The sequence below is a fragment of the Piliocolobus tephrosceles genome, chromosome 19 (assembly GCF_002776525.5).
Source record: "Piliocolobus tephrosceles isolate RC106 chromosome 19, ASM277652v3, whole genome shotgun sequence".
NCBI classification, from domain to species: domain Eukaryota; kingdom Metazoa; phylum Chordata; class Mammalia; order Primates; family Cercopithecidae; genus Piliocolobus; species Piliocolobus tephrosceles.
In genome coordinates this window covers 10,203,320-10,210,133 of record NC_045452.1, presented here as the reverse complement: position 1 = coordinate 10,210,133, position 6,814 = coordinate 10,203,320, and positions in this window count along the sequence as shown.

Below are 6,814 nucleotides of genomic sequence, written 5' to 3'. Positions count from 1 at the left end.
TGTGTGTAGAGGGCCGCTGCCGCGAGGGGTGCCGGTATTTGCAGTCCTTCCAGACTACAAACAAAATGGCTGCCTCTCGACCTCTTAGCCGGGGCTGTGTGTTGATATGGAACAAGCTACAGAAGAGTAAAATGAAAAGATCAATGTGTTGCACAGTGTGAACCATATCTTCCTACGAATGTAAAAAAAGGGTGGCTGTGGCCGACGAAGAGTATGACCTAGGTTCAAATCCTCACTCCGCAAGTTTCGTACCTCAGTTTCCACAGTAGTAAAATGAGATAATAATAGTATACATAATCATGGAGTTGATGTGTGGAAAACATGAATTTAAACATCTAGAGCCAGGGCTGGGCGGTGGCTCAGTCCTGTAATCCCAGCAATTTGGAAGGTGGAGGCGGGAGGATCTTTTGAGTCCGGGAGAGCCTGTCTCAAAACAAAAAACAATCTAGAGCCCTTAGAGCAGTGCCTGACATACAATACACACTCATTAAGTATCAGTTATTAATATAAGTGAATCAATAAAAATGTAACAACTTTAATACAAATGAAGTTGGTGGTACCTTAGAACAGCATGGAAGATAAGTAAAAACCTCATTTGCTGGCTGGGTATGGTGACTCAAGTCTGTAATCTTATCACTTTGGGAGGCTAAGGTGGGCTTGAGGTCAGGAGTTCAAGACCAGTCTGGCCTACATGGTGAAATCCTGTCTCTACCAAAAATATATAAAATCAGCCGGGTGTGGTAGTCTGTGCCTGTAATCCTATCTACTCGGGAGGCTGAGGCAGGAGAATCACTTGAACCCGGAGGCGGAGGTTGCAGTGAGCCGAAATCGCACCACTGTACTCCAGCCTGGGTAACAGAGTGAGACTCCATCTCAAATGGCTAGACCCTATCTCAACAACAAAAAAATAAAAATTAGTCAAGCGTGGTGGTGCATGCCTGTAGTCCCAGCTACTCGGGGGGCTGAGGTGAAAGGATCGCTTGAGCCGGTGAGTTTGAGGTTCCGGTGAGCTATAATTACACCGCTGCACTCCAGCCTGAGTGACAGAGCAAGACTTTGTCTCAAAAAAAAAAAAAAAAAAAAAAAAAAAGGTAAATCAGGACTTAAACAAAAACAAAAGCCCCAGAGCACTTGTGAGAGGTATTGGCAAGCCTTCCAGTCTCTTTGGGGCATTCAAAGGCAGCATCTCCTCCTTGGGCTTGGCAGATGGTCAACTCCAATCACTGATTATGCACTGTTTTTTCCCTTTCGCAACAGCACCACCATCCAATCTAAATTGCTTATGCCAATCTCAATGCCCTTCAGCCAAAGCACATACCTGTACATAACTGAACAAAGAAAGATTTATCCACTCATTGCGGTGAGGAAGTGTCTCCCTAAGAAGGTGTTACAAAGGCTTTTTATAGGATTTGGGGTTGTGTTAGATGATTTGAGGGAAGGTTTAAAAAAACAGCTTTTGGCCGGACGCAGTGGCTCATGCGTATAATCCCAGCACTTTGGGAGGCCGAGGCGGGCGGATCACGAGGCCAAGAGATCGAGACAATCCTAACACGGTGAAACCCCCTCTCTATTAAAAATACAAAAAATTAGCCAAGCGTGGTGGCGGGCGCCTGTAGTCCCAGCTACTCGCAAGGCTGAGGCAGGAGAATAGCGTGAACACGGGAGGCGGAGCTTGCGGTAAGCGGAGATCAGGCCACTGCACTCCAGCCTGGGCTACAGAGCGAGGCTCTGTCTCAAAACAAACAAACAAGAAAGCAAACAAAAAAACAGCCTTTCGACTGGGTGCGGTGGCTCACACCTGTAATCACAGCACTTTGGGAGGCCAAGGCGTTCGGATCACAAGGTCAGGAGTTCGAGACCAGCCTGGTCAATATAGTGAAATCCTGTCTTTACTAAAAATACAAAAATTAGCCAGGTGTGGTTGTGGGCGCCAGTAGTTCCGGTTACTCAGAAGGCTGAGGCAGGAGAATCGCTTGAGCCCGGGAGGCAGAGGTTGCAGTGAGCCGAGATTCAAGATCGTGCCATTGCACTCCAGCCTGGGCGATAGGGCAAGAGAAAGGAAAGGAAAAAGAAAAGAAACAAAACAGCTTTGCCTGGAATTAATCCTGTCAGGAAGTGGGGATAAATTTGTGATTGGGTGTCTTTTTTTTTTTTTTTTTGAGACAGGTTCTCACTCTGTTGCCCAGACTGGAGTGCAGTGGTGCGATCTTGGCTCACTGCAGCCTCTCCCTCCCGGGTTCAAGCAATTCTCGTGCCTCAGTCTGCCGAGTAGCTGGGATTACAGTCATGTGCCACCACGCCTGGCTAATTTTTCTGTTTTTACTAGAGATGGGGTTTCACCACGTTGGCCAGACTGGTCTCAAACTCCTGACCTCAAGTGGTCTGCCCACCTCAGCCTGCCAAAGTGCTGGGATTACAGACATGGACCACCCGCCCCTGGCTGTGATTCTTTTCTAGAAGGTGTGAGGAATGAAGGAAAGCTGAACCTGTAATTGGTAAAGCAGCAACAGTCCTTCATATCAGTTAGGGTATGGTAATATTTGGCCATTTTTGTGATTTGGACAATGTTTATGTTTTTGTCTGTTTGGATATTATTAAGTGAACTTGTTTTTATCTTCATCCATGAGGTCACAGAGTAGCCTTGTTTGATGACATTCTGTGAAAATTTTATGTGTAACAGGAGGACACCAAGGTCTGACAGTATTGTGCCCAGAATTATTCTTTCCGGTGGGTTCTTGGTCTGGGCGACTTCAAGAATGAAAGCCGCGGATCTTTGCGGTGAGTGTTAGCGCTCTTAAAGATGATGTGTCTGTAGTTTGTTCCTTCACATGTTAAGACGTGTCCGGAGTTTCTTCCTTCAGGTGGGTTCGTGGTCTCACTGACTTCAGGAGTGACGCTGCAGACTTTCACAGTATTACAGCTCTTAAAGGTGGCGAGTCCCCAGTTGTTTGTTCTGCCCGCCCAGTGGGTTTGTGATCTCGTTGACTTCAAGAATGAAGCAGCAGACCCTCGCGGTGAGTGTTACAGCTCACAAAGGCAGTGTGGACCCAGAGTGGGCAGCAGCAAAATTTATTGTGAAAAGCAAAAGAACAAAGCTTCCACAGCGAGGAAGAGAACCCAAAGTGGTTGGCCCTGCAGGCTGGAGTGGCCAGCTTTTATTCCCTTATTTGGTCTTGCCTGCATCCTGCTGATTGGTCCATTTTACAGAGTGTTGATTGGTGCATTTTTACAGAGTGCTGATTGGTGCATTTACAATCCTTTCGCTAGATGCAAAAGTTCTCCAAGTCCTCACCGGACCCAGAAGCTCAGCTGGCTTCACCTGTAAGTATCAAGGCAGTTTCCTCTGTCAGAAGATACTTTGCACTTTCTGACCAAAAACCAAGGCATCACCATTGATGCCTCTCTTTTGTTAACACCCATATCTAGTCAGTTAGCAAGTTCTATGGACTTTACTTGCAAAATGCTTCCAGATTCTCCCTATTCCTCTCCAACTCTACTGTCACTGTGATGATCCAAGAAAAAACTAATGAACCCCCTTTGCCAATATAATGGATTAGGTTTCAGTTTTCTTAATGCAATTTACAATTCAATTTTGTGTTCTTAAAGTAATATCCTGCTTAACTGGATATAAAATATACTCTCCTGGGCAGTTTCTACAAATGGCCACCTCATTCCTCACCTTAAAAAATATCCTTTTTTCCAGTCTTGGCTACCAAAGAGTTTTGTTGACTCTGAGGTTTAGAAAAAAAAAAAAAAGTGAAAAATATTTTTCCAGCTTGGGTGTGGTGGCTCACATCTGAAATCCCAGCACTTTGGGAGGCTGAGGTGGCTTGAAGCCAGAAGTTCAAGGCAAGTCTGGGCAATACAGCAAGACCCAGTCTCTGAAAAAAATAAAATCTAAAAAATTAGCCAGGCATGATGGTACATGCCTGTTGTCCTAGCTACTCCCGAGGCTGAGACAGGGGGAGTGCTTGAACCCAGTAGTTCAAGGTTGCAGGGCGCCATGATCATGCCACTGTACCTAAGCCTGGGTGAGACAGCAAAGCTCTGGCTCAAAAAAAAACAAAAACAAAAACAAAACTTCCAGATGATCCTAGTATAAATATAAATATATATTTATAAAAAGAGAGTCATGGCTGGGCACAGTGGCTCATGCGTGTAATCCCAGCACTTTGGGAAGTCGAGGTGGATGGATCACCTGGGGTCAGGAGTTCACAACCAGCCTGGCCAACATGGTGAAACCCTGTGTCTACTAAAATTAAAAATTGGCCAGGCGCGGTGGCTCACGCCTGTAATTCCAGCACTTTGGGAGGCCGAGGCAGGCGGATCACAAGGTCAGGAGATCGAGACCATCCTGGCTAACACGGTGAAACCCCGTCTCTACTAAAAATACAAAAAATTAGCCGGGCGTGGTGGCGGGCACCTGTAGTCCCAGCTACTCAGAAGGCTGAGGCAGGAGAACGACGTGAACCTGGGAGGCGGGGCTTGCAGTGAACTGAGATTGCGCCACTGCACTCTGGCCTGGGCGATAGAGCAAGACTCCGTCTAAAAAAACAAAAAAATTAGCCAGACGTGGTGGTGGGTACCTGTAATCCCAGCTCCTTGGGAGGCTGAGGCAGGAGACTCGCTTGAACCCAGGAGGCAGGGGTTGCAGTGAGCCGAGATTGTGCCATTGCACTCCAGCCTGAGCAAGAAGAGAGAGATTCCATCTCAAAAAATAATAAAAATAAAAAATAAATAAAAATAAGAGAGTTATACTCCATATTATTCTAAACTTGCTTTTCTATCTATTTCTTGAATATCTAAATTCATTCTTTCTTTTTTCAAAGCCTATGGCAGAAAGAGAAGGAGAGAGGGAAGGAAGGAGAGATGGAGAGAGGAGGGAGAGAGAATGAGAGTAAGAGCCAGAGAGCCAGAGAGAGAGAGAAGAGAGGGAGCATGGGGTGTGGTGTAGAGACACCTTTGGCAGGTCCCAGCCCTGAGCTCCTGGGAGGGGAGGCACACACAGCCATTCTTTTCGTTCTTTAATTTACTAGATATCTATCTATCTATCTATCATCTATCTATCTATATATATATTTTGATATGGAGTCTCACTCTGTCACCCAGGCTGGAGTGCAGTGGCGCGATCTCCACTCACTGCAACCTCTATCTTTGGGGTTCGAGCGATTCTCCTGCTTCAGCCTCCCCAGTAGCTGGGACTACAGGTGCCTGCCCCCATGCCTGGCTAATTTTTATATTTTTAGTAGAGACAGAGTTTCACCATGTTGGCCAGGCTGGTCTTGAACTCCCGACTTCCGGTGATCCGACCGCCTTGGCCTCCCAAAGTGCTGGGATTACAGGCATCAGCCACCACACCCGGCCATAATTCACAATTCTATACTAAGTTATACCCCTTATCAGGCAATGTACTAAAATTAATAATTTATTAGGTGCTTTCTATTTTCAGGTGCTCTTTACTCAGATTAAGTCAAGTATTCCTCACAACTCTGTGAATTGGATGATTTTCCTACTCCCATTTTACAGATAAGGAAATTGAGGCAAGTTATGGTCCCCAATTCCCTCAGCTATATGTGAACTAGCCAGTGCCCAGCCTCAGATCTGAGACCCTAGATCCTGCCCTAAACTTGTAGGGTCTGCTTATCTCATTGAATTCTGTGGAAGAAAGGGCTTTGGGGAATCAATTTGAAAGCCTCACTATAGTGTGTCTGAGACCTTGGAGCTTAAGACCCCAGAAGCATAAGTCAGAGGATTGTAGTTAGTTGTCTCCTCCATTACCCTGGGGAGAGCAACTACAGAATTTGACAGTGGCCCCTAAGAGCCCCTCCTCTTATTTTTATTTTTTCTTTTTTTGAGACAGAGTCTCACTCTATCACCCAGGCTGGAGTGCAGTGGTGCTCATGCAACCTCCACCTCCCAGGTTGAAACAATTCTCCTGCGTCAGCCTCCTGAGTAGCTGGGACTGCAGGTGCACACTACCATGCCTGGCCAATTTTTTTTTTTTTTTTTGAGATGGAGTTTCACTCTTGTAGCCCGGGCTGGAGTGCAGTGGCGCAATCTCAGCTCACTGCAACCTCCCCTTCCCGGGTTCAAGTGATTCTCCTGCCTCAGCCTCTCGAGTAGCTGGGATTACAGGTATGTGCCACCACAGCTGGCTAATTTTTTGTCTTTTTAGGAGAGATGGGGTTTCACCATGTTGCTCAGGTTTTTCTTGAACTTCTGACCTCAAGTGATCCACCTGCCTTGGCCTCTTTAAGTGCTGGGATTACAGGCATAAGCCACTGCACCTGGCCAAATTTTTGTATTTTTAGTAGAGACAGGGTTTTGTCATATTGGCCAGGCTGGTCTTAAACTCCTGACCTCAAGTGATCCACCTGCCTTGCCCTTCCAAAGTGCTGGGATTACAGGTATGAGCCACTGCACCTGGACCCATCTTTTTCTTAGTGACTGTCCAACCCTGCCTCTTTGATGTTACTTCCAGTGCACCTCTCATAGGGTTGGTGGGTCAGAGACATACCGACATTTAGACAATCCTTTCATGACTACTTTTTGCTTGGTGGTTAATCTCAACTGTTCCTCCCTACCTTTTTTTTAAACAATGTTTTCTGGTTATAAAATGAACACAGCTTCTTAGTTAGTGGTGGGGCTGATAAAAGTACAGAAAAGCAAATAAAAATCACTTAATACTATCCAGAAGGAAACTCCATTATGACTATCCTGGGCAGTTGAGGCTGCAGTGAGCTGTGACTGCAACACTGCACTCCAGCTTGAGTAACAGAGCAAGACCTTGTCTCAAAAAAAAAAAAAAAAAAAA